Source organism: Amblyomma maculatum, unplaced genomic scaffold (genome assembly GCF_055883805.1).
Source record: "Amblyomma maculatum isolate TAMU_Amacu unplaced genomic scaffold, ASM5588380v1 scaffold_63, whole genome shotgun sequence".
In the NCBI taxonomy this organism is placed as follows: Eukaryota; Metazoa; Arthropoda; class Arachnida; order Ixodida; family Ixodidae; genus Amblyomma; species Amblyomma maculatum.
Genome location: NW_028146788.1, coordinates 255492 through 270730, shown reverse-complemented (window position 1 = coordinate 270730; position 15239 = coordinate 255492). Strand labels below are relative to the sequence as shown.

Below are 15239 nucleotides of genomic sequence, written 5' to 3'. Positions count from 1 at the left end.
CATCGTATAATAATCCTGCATTACTTGTGCTGCTTGTGTGGAGTGTGGCTGTTTTATGAGTGCCGGAAACATTGTTGTAGCGATCATCAAAGTAATGCACTTAATGATTCGCGACATTGTGGGTTGCAAAATTTTCACGAGGTCACCACTGATTACATTAAAGGTTCCGGTGCCATAGAAGCGCAATGCCACTAACAACTGAAGAAGTGGCAGCGCTGGGCAACCACATTCATCTGTATTCAATTGAAGCGGCAGCATTGCTAGCAGCTGCAGAATGGCCTGCTTCGAGAAGCAGAATTGGGAGATCGAAAGTCACGATCCTTGTACTCCTTCATTGGGTTGGTGCGGTCAATGAATATGCATCATAATGTTTTCACTTATGGGCAACCTACGTAGCTTTCAATTTTTTTTATGAGGGTGACGAAGTCGATAAATGCCAAGTAACTTTCGTAGTGGGTAGCCATCTTGGATGCCATAAGGAGCGCTTTAAGATAGCTCCCACGTCACCCCTTGAAATGCTCACTTATTGTTAAGCTAAGATAGTGAAAAAGATTAGTTTCTGCATAAGTTTGTATCCTGAAGCATGTTAAGCCCCTGTTAAGGGCGCAAGGTGATGAGATAAGTTTTGTTTGTGAATATGGAGGCTCAGGAAAGCAGAACATGACTGTGTAATTGGCAGTTTCCTTGCCCTCTATGAAAAGGAGATAAGCTTTTTTGCATGATCTGTTAAATGCACTGCAGGCTGATTTCTAAGATAAATGTACAGTAGCCCCTGCTGAGGTCTGCAAGCATATATATACCTTGACTTTTTCCATTTCATGCGACTACTGACATTTTTTATGGGAGTATTGCTCATGTTTCATCCTATGAGTAGTGTTTGTGTGTTTTCAACTCAATATCATTGCAATAAATGAAAACCAACTAGCCCAGCAGTCAACTGTTTTGAACTTTTTGACTGTTTTACGAAATGGTTGCTGTTTACTGTTTAATATTTTTGAAAATTAGAAGAGGTAATAAGACATATATCGCTGTCACACAGGCATTTCAAAGGCCCTCGAACTGATTGTCTGTAACTTGAAGGCCTTCGAACACTGCAACATGAACATTTCCAATGGTCATTGCATTGATAGTCTATTGAGTGAATGGAACATCTCAGAACTCTATCGAAGTCTCAAAGGCCTTTGAACATTGCGCAAGGTTGCTAGTGTTGACCTGAGGAGTGCCATGTGCACACTCACGTGTACAGTGCATGTATAATAAAAATAAACATGAACAAGCATTATTATTTCATGCCTTTAATTTAGGTTGTAAAATATTAGTGTACGGAAAAATTTATATGTAGCATTAGTCTTTTCTAAGGCACAATATTTCCTTTCTCTCTACCATTGTACGACATTTCTGCAGCCTGTGCCATTGAGAAAAGCAACCACAATGAAAAGCACAGCCGTATGAATGTCAATGCATTTAAAAAAAACTGTTCTATACTAACAACTAAAAACCTGCAATCATTAAAAGAAAGGTCACAGTTATATTTTATTTTGCAGATATGAAAATATTTTAGTTCCTTAAGCGAAACCGAAAACAATGATAGCAGTGTCATAAAAGTTTGATGCCAAATACCATAACTTTTTCAAAAGCCTTCGAGTTTTGCCGTGCAGTAGCACCACAAATCTGAGTTCCGTCATAATTGAAAATCCCAAAGACGATTGACTCAATCGCCTTTGAAAATGACCATGGATTTGGGTATCAAACACTGGCTAATATAAGCTGAAGTGAAGAGCAGGCAGTGATAAAAATCGTCATTTGATTTTTATCATTTTTTTGTGGCACACAGTTTGTAAAGGCTCTGTTTAAGCAGATAATATAATTGCTACCTCTTAAATAATACATCAAAACTTGCCGTGCGTGTTTTTGTCTTTGAAACGATGCGTCATGAGTTTGTATGCAGAAATAACACCCTCCGTACTACTGCACTACCAATAAATAATTTATAGGTAGAATGCCTGTTGATGCTCTGTGGGTTTCAACTAGTGACAACTGAAGAAAGGCACAGGTGAAATGGGATTTTAGGTCACAAGGCATGGAAAGAAGCTGCAGTATATATCCAATGCATACTCTCAATTCACTACAATGCTTTCAGCCAGCCTGCTTTAAGAGCCAGAATGATAATGTACAATTTGGCATATATATATTTCAGTTTTTCCATGCTGCATATCACCTAAAGATACCTTTCACATTCCAGCCTTTGCTCAGCTCATGCCAATGAAATAGCTTCAGATAAAATATTTTATACCAAATTATTTAGTAGTTGCAGCCAATTATCACATGCCAGCAAAGGTATACTGTATCGGACATCAATAGAAAAAAAAACATGCAACTCAAGTAAGATGGCTATAGTCATAAGTCATTGTATGGTTGTAGTGCATTGAGGTCCCTGAAAAGAAAGCCATGAACTACATAGTTTTTGTTGACAATTCATTTTTCACAAATCAGAGAATTTGGAAAAAGTTGGTGTACAATTTGCACACAGGAGTACTAAAGGCCTCGGAACTGTATTCCCAAATTCAGCATTCATAAAATATTTTGAAGTGACAGTTTTAGTTCATTTTGTGAAGTCCTGTTCTATATTATATAATAATGTTATTTACTCCTCAAGCTTTCAGATATCTCTGACATAAAAAGGGCTCAGATTCTGGCTATGAGCCATAATGTAAGAAGTATTCTGCACAACATGGCCCATTATTAACCAAATAGGCATTCTCTAAATGACTATACACTTTGGTGAGGTCATACGTAACAACTCAAATGACTTGGTCATCATGTGACAGAAACAGCTGGTTTCACGAATGCCTATAAAATTAATGTGAAAAGACTAAGCATACTATCGCACAATCTGCGAAATTAATGAGCTAGCATGCTCTTTAATGCTTCAACAGGATCTTGTCAACTGCCCCCAAACAGGCTGCTCGAGTTCAATCGCAAGAGCAGAATGTGATGAAGCAGTGCTGCTATAGCTTTATGTTATGGTTCTATGAAGTAAGACAACACGAGTCTTCACATTAGAACGAGATGAGGCTTCAGCAGCGGTGGAAGCGTTTCGGTGGAGGCGGTAGGCAAAACGCGTGTGCACCGTGAGATGCCATTGAAGGCAAAGACCCCCCTCCCCCTTTTCATTTGCCCCCGCCTACCTGAATAAGAAACCATCCACCTGCAACTGCGCAAATGCGTAATGATATCAAAAATGCGCTGCAGTGCTTCCTTGTTCACAGAACGTATTTATTGGGTAGCAAATGCAAGATATTATGAGCGCAGCGATGCGACATTGACTGAAGAAGCGCCCCACATGCTAGATCGCACGCCCAAACCACTCCAACGTATTATTGTCATGCTGCCATGGCATCTGAACCTCAGTACACAAGAGCCTTCATGCGTGACACGTAGAGTAACAGCTCTGCTCCCGTTCAGAAATCTGAAAGCGCGCATTCATAAAACATGAGTCGCTCAGGCATCAGGGGACGATTGTCCATTGATACCAAAGCGGAACTAAAACAGTTTCTAAAATCAACATCATTACACTTTGCAAGAGCGTTTATAATTTCGCCACTATAATGAAATAGATAATATGCATGCATTCACTTTGCAGTATGGACCATGGGGTGGTTATGTCCATGTCTGAATAGAAAAGGGAGAACACGGGCAAGTGCGGAAGAACACCTTAAAAGTGCGGTGGTGGCAGTGAAACTAGCTGTGCCGTTTTTAATTTGGGGGGGGGGGGGGGGAGCGAGGGAGGGCCAAGGCATCAACCTCACCGGCGAAGGTGATGAGTGAGGCCGTACCCTTTCAAACAGGCGATCGCACATGATTTATTAAGAAAGCTGTAAAAGATATTAATAACAATGATAATTATTTTGGCCATTAGGTGTACGCTCCGCATCGGGCCATCCGCCAATGCCTAGCTTCGAGACAATCGGCTTCCCGTCTTATCGAAAAGTTGATCTTACCTTTGTTGCAAGCCAAGCAGCCTGGTGCGGAATGAGATATTCGGTGATTCACCCCAAGACGTCACAAGAAACCAAGAGCGTCGTCACAAGAAACCAATCGCAAGACAACTGGCCACTCGAAGAACGCAACTACGTTACAAGCGGGTGGGTTAAGAGCAGCGGTTGAAGCAGATGAACTCGCTCTTTCTGCAATTACGTGCGTGCTGTCCAACGTTTGTACCAACTAAACCGCTGAGTTTTTGTAGCTGATATTCTGCATATAAATGGCGTTTGGTTGTCAGTATCTATTATACATAACTTGTTTGGCGTACTTGCCTCAGTCGATCAGAAGACGGATGCTTGCATCGTCTGTGACGGAAAAGAAACCGCTGCCACAGGCAACAGCGATGACACCGGTGGCGCCACCTCGTTGCCTTGAGGTCTCAAAATAACTTTTTGCAACAAAACTCTTAAAATACAGCGCAGTTTTGGCCAAGCTAAACTTGATTTGTTATTGATAGATAAATAAGTTTATAAAGTTCTTCAAACCTTCTGCAAAACAAGTCTGCCCGCCTACGTTCCTTCGCCGAATCTGCATGCGGTCTGCTTTGATTAGCAGCCGACACAGACGATGCGAACATCCAACTTCTTCTGATCGAATGAGGCAAGTACGGCAAACACAAAGTTTAGCGAGCCCTCTTTGAAGGATTTTATTGCAGCAAAACACGACGAGGGGGTGTTGGTGGCGCGCTGCATGCATGCGCATGACTGGAAGCGATACATTGCCGCACTGCTCTTTTACCGGGAATGTGTCCTCTGAGTGCGTGAAGAACAACAGTAAACAACAAAGTTGTCACAGAGCGCAACAATAAGTTTTACTGCACAACGTGTTTCTTCTACCCGCTTGCGCAATAGGCACACTTTACATTGCACGCCGCCTTCTAATTCAGCATTAAAAACATCGTTCTCGCCACTCTAATATTGCTCGTGGCCGCATCCAGTGCACAGCAAACATAGCACACCTCGGGGAAATCTGGAAACCCGTGCAGCGCCCATTATTTTGTTGGAAGTTTGAGTCCACGGAGGTCGGCGACACTAACACTGTCTGCTCCGGCAGTGCCTTGGCATTCTTCGCTTGCCAGATCAGAGTCCGCAGCTTGGTTGTTGGCGTCGCGACATTCCGCGACGCCAACAATGACACGCAACTGCAGGAGCAGAAGGCAGGAGCGCACACTCGCTTCCAGTGCGAACGACGACCGCGCCGCCGCTACTTTCTTCCAAAGCAGGCACGCGGCGCACAACAGGATGCGCCCTCGCTCGAGTGACTGTAAAACATTCTAGTACACTAACACCGGCGAAGGCGATGAGTGAGGCCGCACCCTTTCAAACAGGCGATCGCACAAAAGGCGCAGACGCAGGGTTGCCTCATGCATATAAACTTGCACCATAATCTGCACAAATTTAATTTATTGCTGTTTTTTATGCATGCATGCTCTACAAAAGATCCTATAAAATTTTGGTTTTCGGTTGGTTTGAAACACCTTCAAGACCATTAAAATTTGCGGAAAATGCCTGCAAGTGGCTGCTCCACTGGCGCGAGGAGTGTCTGCCAGCATGATAGCATGGCCTCGAGATCTCGAGGCCATGCTGCTCGAGAATAACTTCGCAATGTGGCCGCGAGGGGGAGCCAAAATTATGCCCTATTGGGAAAGGGAGTGGCAGTAATGGGAGAGGGTTTAGCGGGAGGCAAAACCCCCAACGCTGCAGGCATGGATAACTGGAGGCACTGCTCTTACACCCAGGTCATTACAAACCAGAATGCTGCTTTTATGAGGCTCTGAGAGCCCATTTCCGTCACATTTTAGAGCTCTGCCGATAATTACAACCACCATCTCGCTGGAACTACACGGTCGTCGAGGATAGACAGATCGCGCGGTCTCAAGCTCTTAAACGGCCTCTCAAAGCCAGCTGGTAGAGTGGGCTGGAGAAGTCGCTGAGTGTCGGACTGATGGCCACCATCCAAAATCTAGAGCCATACCAACCATTAGATATAACGCCCATAAGAATCAATAAACATTTATAGGCTACATATCTCTGCGGTACCTTAGTGAGTGGCTAACATAAAAACTTTCTGCCGCGATTTTTTTCTGTTCGTCTGTCAGTTTCAAAAAGCGAGCACGTCCTCCGCTTCTTCGCCCATGACGTAGAATGTGTTGATTTACGTCGTCTCGTCCTGTCTTGTCAGACCGGAGAGGCGTCGGTAGCGTTCCCACCTGCGGTACCATCGTGTCCAATCTTCGGGCTTGCGGAAATCGAGCTTTGTCGGCAGTTCCACGGTGAGCGGGTTGAACGTCATTCTCGGAGTGCCGCTCGCGCGCTCTTCGTTCCCGCCGCGAGTGTCTGGCATGACGCTGCGGCCGCTTACGTTGGGCTCGCTGTCCTTCTGGGTGTCACGCTGCATTGGGTATCCCGCCGCTACCGCCATGTGGTAGACGTAGCGGGTATAACAAGCAAAACTGTTTAATTATACATCAGGTAATTGCGCCCGTTTTCGCTCTGCTTGGCGCGGTCGCCCATGTCGGGGTTTCCCGGCGGTCCGCCCGGTTAGCTTGCCGCTTGGGGCGCTGTCGTCAGTGGCGCCCACAACATTCGTCATGGTTCCACGCGCACGAGTTACACCACAGCCTCCTTTATACTCTGTGCCTGTCAACGCACCGCGCGAACAATAGAGCGGCGCCGTCGAGTAAATTTGCGCGGTCCCCTCGCTGAGGGCGCCGCTGACGTAGGGGTCGAGCCGCACGGGGACGAACGTCGGCGCTGGGCGGGAGCGCTGTTATTCGCTAGCGGGATAACTGTTCCTAAGCATGAGTCGTGCATACTCAGCATATTTACTCGTAAGGCCGACATCCACTAAGCATAACAAGGGATCATGATACTTGTTAGGCAATAACACCAACGCTATATTGCATTTTATGTCAGGCAGTTTCAAGAAATTGCGCATGGCTCGAAAAACTGCATGACTACTCCGCTAGCGTCAATGGTAATAGAAAATTTACAATGCTAGTCTACGCTTCAATTAAACAAAATTTAAGAAGAAAGACACCAGCATTTATTTACACTTTTCACAACAACAATTGTGCTTCAAGGGTACCATGCAGAAGTGGTGTGATGAATAGCTGCCACAAGTAGGGAAAAAAGTTCACGGTGACTGCTGTCACTGATAGCACTTCAGAAGCCAGCTTGATTTACAGATGATTGGAACAACTGCATCGCAGTATGCCATTGAGATCTGTAAAGAGAAAAATTTTGGTATCAGCTGTTACTTGCAATGATTCAGCGCGTCGTACAAACGTTTTTTTTTAACTAGAAAAACAAGGAAAGACAAATATACGCGTTGCATCCTTCTGTTTCGATCACTCCAAAATAATCGTCACAATAGGCAAAGCTCGTGTTTTTATTTTTTCACAGAATTGCGCAGTTAGCGAAACAAAAAATACTGCGCTGGAGCACATGTAACATACCACACAGTCAAGCTAACCAGGGAGGAAGTTCGCATCGCAGTCCAGAAAATACACGTGCACATTTAATATTGTTATTACCTTACTGACGCGTAATAAACACACTTCTGGTGCTGTCATTATTTCTCACAGGCCTTAATGCGGTTGAGTGCGAGAAGGGAAACTAATATAGGCTTTGCAAGATTTGGTTTAACTCACTTTAAAGTAGTCATCTTCGCAATAGGTAAATCTTGTGTTTCAATTTTATTACAAATTTTCGTAATTAGCGTATACTGCAAAAAAAAAGCTTCGCAGGAGCACACTAACACACTACGCAGACGAGCTAGGCAGGGAAGCAATTTGCCTTGCAGTCCAGAAAGCACAGGTGTGCATCTAACATTACTATTGCAGTATTGGCGCTTAATAAACACATTGGTGCTGTCACTATGTTTTACAAGCCTCAAAGCAGCTGAATACTACGCAGCGATCGCCGGAAGGACAAAGCAAAGCTGGCACTTACCAGCTGGTGCAATGCTGTATTCCTGCAGCACCCGAAGGCAGAGAAAAGTAGAAGCATGACCTTGCACACAGAAGAACAGTTCACGAAACAGCGAGACAGCGGCAGCGCGTGGCTATCCGGACCGCTTTGCAACACGGCGCACCCGGCACTCGCCTGGCGAAGGTGACCCTACGTTGCTGTCGCCATCTCTCGGCAGCCAGAGGCGTAACTTGTCAACGGAGGAGGAGCGGCGGCGGCGACCGCGGAGCGCGGAGTTGGCAGGCACAGAGTGTATAAAGGAGGCTATGGTTACACGTAACACGAGACGTCGAAATTCATGCCAGCGACAAGGCTTTCTATCAGTCGCGACAGTGCCCAGCCAGTTGAGCTCCTCAACGGTGTGCTTCAGTGCCCGGTGACGGCGTGGCGCGGCAGGCGCGGGCGGTATGCGGGATATTCACAGAAGCGCTGTGTGTGGTGCATTGTGGGTAATTGAGGCGCAGACGGCCATTTTTCTGTCTACGGAACAGGGCGAACGTACGTATCAAGTGCTGTCGTGCGGTTCTACAAGCAGTGGCATCCGCAGCTATATGTTGTTTATTGAGCTATCGTAGACTCTAATAAACGCGTGAAAAGTGTGAACAACGGAGGCTGAAGAGCTGCGCGAACGACCTCGGCATTTTAGGGTTCCGGAAGTACACACGAACAACTCCACTCGAACGAGACAATTCACCGAGATGCGACGTCACGTATGGCTGGCACGGGTCAACCGCACAAGCATCATGGAATATGTGAAATGTATGTCAAAATGGGCTGGACTGGAATCTTCCGGATGTGCTCTAGAAGCCAGCTCTTGTCACTATCCGTACACGACTGTTCTTCACGCACTCGGAAGATACATTCCAGGTAAAAGAACAGCGCGGCAATGTATCGCTTCCATTCATAAGCATGCATGCAGCGCGCCGCCACAACCTCGTCGTGTTTTGCTGCAATATCCTTCAAAGAGGGCTCGCTAAACTTTGTGTTTGTCGTACTTGCCTCATTCGGTCAGAAGTCGGATGTTCGCATCGTCTATGTCGGCTGCTAATCAAAGTAGAGCGCATGCAGATTCGGCGAAAGAACGTAGGCGGGCAGAGTTGTTTTGCAGAAGGTTTGAAGAACTTTATAAACTTATTTATCTCTCAATAACAAATCAAGTTTAGCTTGGCCAAAACTGCGCTGTATTTTAAGAGTTTTGTTGCAAAAAGTTATTTTGAGCCCTCAAGGCAAGCAGGTGGCGCCACCGGTGCCATCGCTGTAGCCTGTGGCAGCGGTTTCTTTTGCTTCCTTAGCGCCACAAACGATACAAACATCCGACTTCTGATCGATTGAGTACACCAAACAAGTTTTGTATAAAAGATACTGACTACTAAGCGCCAATTCTATGCAGAATATCAGCTACAAAAACTCAGCGGTTTAGTTAGTATAAACGTTGGACAGCACGCACGTAATTGCACAAAGAGGGAGTTCGTCTGTTTCAACCACGGTTCTTAACCCAGCCGCTTGTAACGTAGTTGCGTTCTTCGAGTGGTCAGTAGGCTTGCGATTGGTTTCTTGTGATGAAGCTCGTCTGCAGGACAAGGAATTCATGAATGTCGCACATATTTCTGCATCTGCATATTTCTGTTCTGCATCAGAACCAAGACGCCCCCAGAAGACGTCTTAGCCTTGTTCGGCGGTTTCCAACCTTCTGTGGGTCATGGTCTGCGCTGTGTTTGTGTCCTTTTCCTTCTATCTTCGTCCTCGTCCTTCGCGCTGTTATTCCAAAATGTATTACCAACTAGCCGGCACCTCAAGGCTACTATGCCCGCGTCTGCATATCTAAGCTGAAGGACCAGACCTCGAGTATTCGACAACGACCAAAAGGTCTCGGCGAGCTATATCTAGGCGAAATCAAAGTGGGAGTGAGCACGCCGTGTAGGATTACTGCTACCGTGAACAACTTGCCTTTTACCTTCTAGGTCGACACAGGTGCGGATGTGACTGCAATCGCACACGACCAGTACGACAGAACCGTCATGGGACCCATCAAGTGAACGCAACAGCTGTTGATAGGCCTAGGCCAGACAGCGATAACCACTTTTGGCTACATCGATGCAACAGTCACCTTGCGCAGCACTGAAGTCCAAGAAGCAGTCTTCATCATCAAAGGATTCAAAGAACCGCTGCTCAGTCGAGCAGCTACAGACACTTGGGATTCTACAGCGCCGTCTTGAGCTAGACGAAACCCTCGCACAATAAACTGATGTCCCCAACGTCTTGGCATCATACCCAAAGCTAACATCTGGGCGTGGAGTCATGAAGACTGAGTACCACATCAAAGTCATAAAGAATGCTGAGCTATACGCAGTTATCCTTGGCGCGTGCCTCTTCCACTGCTTCCACTTGTGAAGAAAGAACTAGAGGGGATGGAAGGCTTAGGAGTCATCCAGAAGATCGAGCGAGCAACCGAGTGGTGTTTTGCAATGGTTGTCGCACGAAACAAGAACAATAAGCTGAGCATCTACGTGGACTATGGTCAACTCAACCAACAAATAATACGCGAACGTGTGCTCATGCCTACGGTGGACGAGTGTCTTGCAAGATTAGCAGGTGCAACAGTTTTCAGCCGCCAGATGCACGAGAAGGGTACTGGCATGTGCCACTGTCCAAGGACTCTCGCGAATACACAACCTTCATCACACCAGTTGGCAGGTTCCAGTTCCTGAGGCTTCCCTCAGGAATCTCCACAGCGCCAGAGTTCTACCAACGAAAAATGCTCCTTGCGCTATAAGGACTAGATGGTGTGAGTTGTCTACAAGAATACATCATTGTCTCAGGGAAGACAACTGAGGAACACGACACCAACCTACTGCTGGTGGTGAGGAAGCTGGAAGATCAGGTGTTACCCTCAACATCGACAAGTGTTCCTTTCGACAAACAGAAGTAACATTCTTAGAACACGTCGCAAACTCAACAGGAGTCAGCGCCGACCCGGAAAAGGTCAGGGGATATAGTCCAGCTCGACCCACCACGTGACGTGTCAGAAGTCAGGTCTTTGTTGGGCTCTGCAAACCACCTGGCGAAATTTCTTCCAGAGCTAGCAGACTTTAAGACGTTACGAAGCCTCTCAGAGACTTGCTCCACCAAGACGCCGACTGGCACTTGGACCAAGATGCCGACTGGCACTGGGGCCCAGCTCAGCAGCAGAGTTTTGACAAACTCAAGCAAGCTTTAAGCAGGACGCCGATTCTCACTCACTGCGATGCTCAGTCGCCTCAAATAGTGTCTGTGGATGCTTCCTGATACGGTCTTGGGGCTGTACTTCTACAGCAGTCGCATAAAAAGCTCCTACCTGTGGCATATGCATCACGCTCCCTTACGGATACAGAACAAAGATATGCCTAAATCGAAAAGGAGGCACTGGCAATCACATGGGCTTGCGAACATTTCCGCAAATACCTTATGGAATCAACCTTTCAAGTGGAAATGGACCACAAGCCGTTAATACTGCTGTTGACGACTAAACTACTTGATGAGCTGAGTCCTCGCCTTCAACGTTTCAGGATGCGCCTTTTGGAGTACGACTACACCATGTCCCACACTCCCGGCAAAAAGCTCTACACAGCTGACCTTCTGTCCCGGAAGCTATCTGAGAAACCAGCAGACAAAGAAAGAACTCTGGAGAGTGCAGTGCGCGACTTTGAAGAATTAGCACTTGAACAGCTCCCTGCTTCAAACCAAATGCTGGACAGAATCAGGGCAAGCATCCAGTCAGACGAAACACTTTCCAGGGTGGCTACCTTCTGCACTACATCATGGCCAACTGTGCATGGGCTGTCACCTGACCTGAAAAGGTACGTTCAGATGGCTAGTGAAATTTCGCTCGTTGATGGTCTGCTATTCAAAGGCGACAGAATAATCATCCCGCTAGACATCAGAGTAGAGGTTCTGGAAAAACTCCATGCAGGCCAATTGGGCACAACGAGGTACCGAGCGAGGGCAAGAGATTGCATATGGTGGCCAGGCATAGGCAAGCACATTGAAGACTACGTGGAAAAGTGTCCAACTTGCAGAGAGCATATAAAGCCGGAAACGTAACCCCTGCTTCAAATCCCATTGCCATAATACCGTTGGGACACAGTCGGCATGGATCTCTTCCCGCTGGAGAGGAAAGGGTATGTTGTAGCAGTAGGCTACTACTCCCGATTTTAGAGCTAGAACAGCTGCTGAGGACAGCTACAAAAAACATAGCCATAGTCTTGGAGCCACTGTTTGCACGGTACGGTATTCCACGGACAATACGCACAGACAACGGGCCGCAGTTCACTTCCACAGAGTTCATAGAACTTGTGCATCACTGGGGAGCCTCACACACATCCTCAAGCCCTTACTACCCGCAGAGCAATGGTATGGCTGAGAGGGCTGTGCGGACAGCAAAGCAGCTTTTGAGGAAGTCTTCCAACATACACGAAGCGCTGCTTGCCTACAGGGCCACACCCAGCGTGAAAGGGTTTTCACCAGAACTCTTAATGGGTCGTCGTCTGAACACCACAGCACCAACCACTTCGAAGCTGCTAGCCCCGAAGTGGGACGACAGCAAATTCAGACAAAATAATGAAGCCTACAGAGCTCGTGCAAAATGATCACACGACACCCGGCACAAGGTACGGAGCCGAGAGTGCTTACCACCAGACACAGCGGTGCGCATCCTCGCTTGAGCTGTTCACACGGTGTTGTAACACAGCCAACATCAGAACCAAGGTCCTATGTTGTACAAACTGACAGAGGACAAGCAAGACATACAGCAAGACACCTTCAACTGTTGCAGGACACGAGCACCACAAGAAGTGGATGTCTTTGTAAGCGATCAGAAAGCCTGGACCTGTGAGATCAAACCTTTCAAGAAAGGGTGGTGTTGTGGGCGCCGCTGACGACAGCGCCCCAAGCGGCAAGCTAACCAGGCGGACCGCCGGGAGACCCTGACAGGGGCGACCGCGCCAAGCAGAGCGAAAACGGGCGCCATTACCTGATGTATAAATAAACAGTTTTGCTTGTTATACCGGCTATGGCTACCACAGCGAACACTTGCTGCTTACCAGGATGCCGTTCTGGCTAAAAAGGTGCGACCGAGACGGTTTCGTTGTTTCGCTTCCTTGCTGACAAGAAGCTGTCGGATAAATGAAGCGTGCAATTCCGCGAGTCGAGACTGGTGACTTCACTTTGGATTCAAAATATGCGTGTGTTTGTTAAAAGCACTTTCACGCCGCGGACATCATTCGTGTCGAGGAATTTACTGTGAACGGCGACGCGGCATCACTACAATGGGGGAGACCAGCGCTCCGGCCTGACGCTATTCGGAAGATTTTTGAAGGCCTTCCAAGCTACTTGACAAAGCCAAAAGCACGTAGGCGGTCACCAGTAGCTCGGAAACAGGAGAAACGACGTCGTGAGTTGTCATATTCCAACCTGCCGACTCAAGATGACTCCAAAGCGTGCTCGTCTACGACTGATCCTGCACCTGCGGATGATGGCATTGACGGTAAGCATTGCTTGTAGCCTTATTTTTTGTTTGCTTATTGTATCTGTAAATCGCATGTTTTTTGTCAGTGCGAAGCTTGAGAGGAGCTTTTTTAGGCAGTATTTTGCTTTTTTGCTGCAGTAGCACTTAACAGTGACAGTGATGGGGACCGAACCTCGGACGAGGCCTGCCAAACAGAACAATTCATCGGCTGTGCAAATTGTGTTGGAGGGCAATTATTGAAGCGCCAGCTTGGTTCCGCAAAGCAGCAGTTTCAGTGTAGCCAGAAAAAGCTGGCGAAATTGAAAGTTGAGGTTTAAAATCTAAAGAGGCTTCACCAGAACGTTGGGAAGCTCTCGGATTGCGGAAAGCTGGTACTGGATCAGAGCATGATGAAGGAAAACGCAAAGTCTGCGAGAGCGTTTCGGTAAGTATCAAAACATGCATGCTGCGCGGTAAACATCGAATTCTCTTCATTTTTACTAGTTCGTGCTACTGTTCAGACATATAAGGAATAATTAATATGCATAAACTGTAATCTATCAATCTGCAACCTATCAGATTTCAGTCGCGCTTGGCAAATGTGCCTTCTTTCAATGTAATATGACATCTTTTATATTGATTATTGCATTCATCTTTGACCGCAATAGTGTATGTCGTCAGAAAATACTGCAATGTCCTAATTAAATGACGATTTATACTGTGTCACTTGTTTGCATTCCGTATCTCCCTATTGTGTCAGCCTCTTTTTCACCATATGCCCCTTTTAATTCATAAATAATGCTTTTTGTAGCAAAATAAAGTAATGAATTCTTGCTGGCATCATTACAAAACTTAGGATGCAGTTTTTTCCGGTGTACTTAAGTTTCCTCTTCTAGATTACCAGTCTAATTTTGTGCACATGTTTTGCAATCATGCTTGAAAAGCCCTCATGGGGATAAGAGATGGGATACATAAAAGGCTTTGGTGCCTTGTATTGCAGTTCTTAATTTAGATGCCAAACGTATGTGCTAAAATTACTCAAACGCATGCAATGAAACATTCTGAAGGGAACTTTGCATGTTTTGCATGTCACATGGCTGGTTCCATTTATTTGATTGCATGTGTATTCCACATAGGCAAGTGCATCGGGCAAAATTTCTTAGTGTCTGACTTCACATGTCTATGAGTGCGAAATAATTTTCCAGCGTTTATGTGTAACATTGGATTCTTTGCTCTGATTTTTGTGGTGGGCTTCTACTTATTAATGTGGTTTGATAAGAGCACATGTCATGGCATATACATCATTCAGCCTCTCCGCTTGATTTCCTTAATGCACTTGAATCTTGCACACAAGTATATTTGACAGAATTAGCATGAATGCAAAATGCACTGCAACCTTTCTCCACCAGGTATCGGAAGGAATTGCTTTATGAATGCCCACTGTTGAAAATTAAGTCAACTGCTGCCTATAATTTTCTTAATGAAAATGACTTTCTGCCTTTGCCAAACCAAGATACCCTCTACTCATATATGAAGAACTTAAAGGCCGACTTCGGGTTTGATGCTAGCCTGTTCACTCTGCTGAAAGAGAAACTACAAGAAGTCCCCGAGAGAGAACGACAAGGTTTGACATTATTTTTCATATTTAATGCTCTGTATGGGCCTAAGGAACCTGTATGAAGGACAAGAGGCCACAGTCAGAACTGGGTATGGTCTTACTGATTCGTTTCCGATTGAGAAAG

The 15239-nt window shown here is 46.1% G+C and overlaps 1 pseudogene; it reads left to right on the top strand.

Moving 5' to 3' along the window:
- Positions 1-15239, top strand: part of LOC146170712 (uncharacterized) — a 32831-nt pseudogene that overhangs the window by 15859 nt on the left and 1733 nt on the right.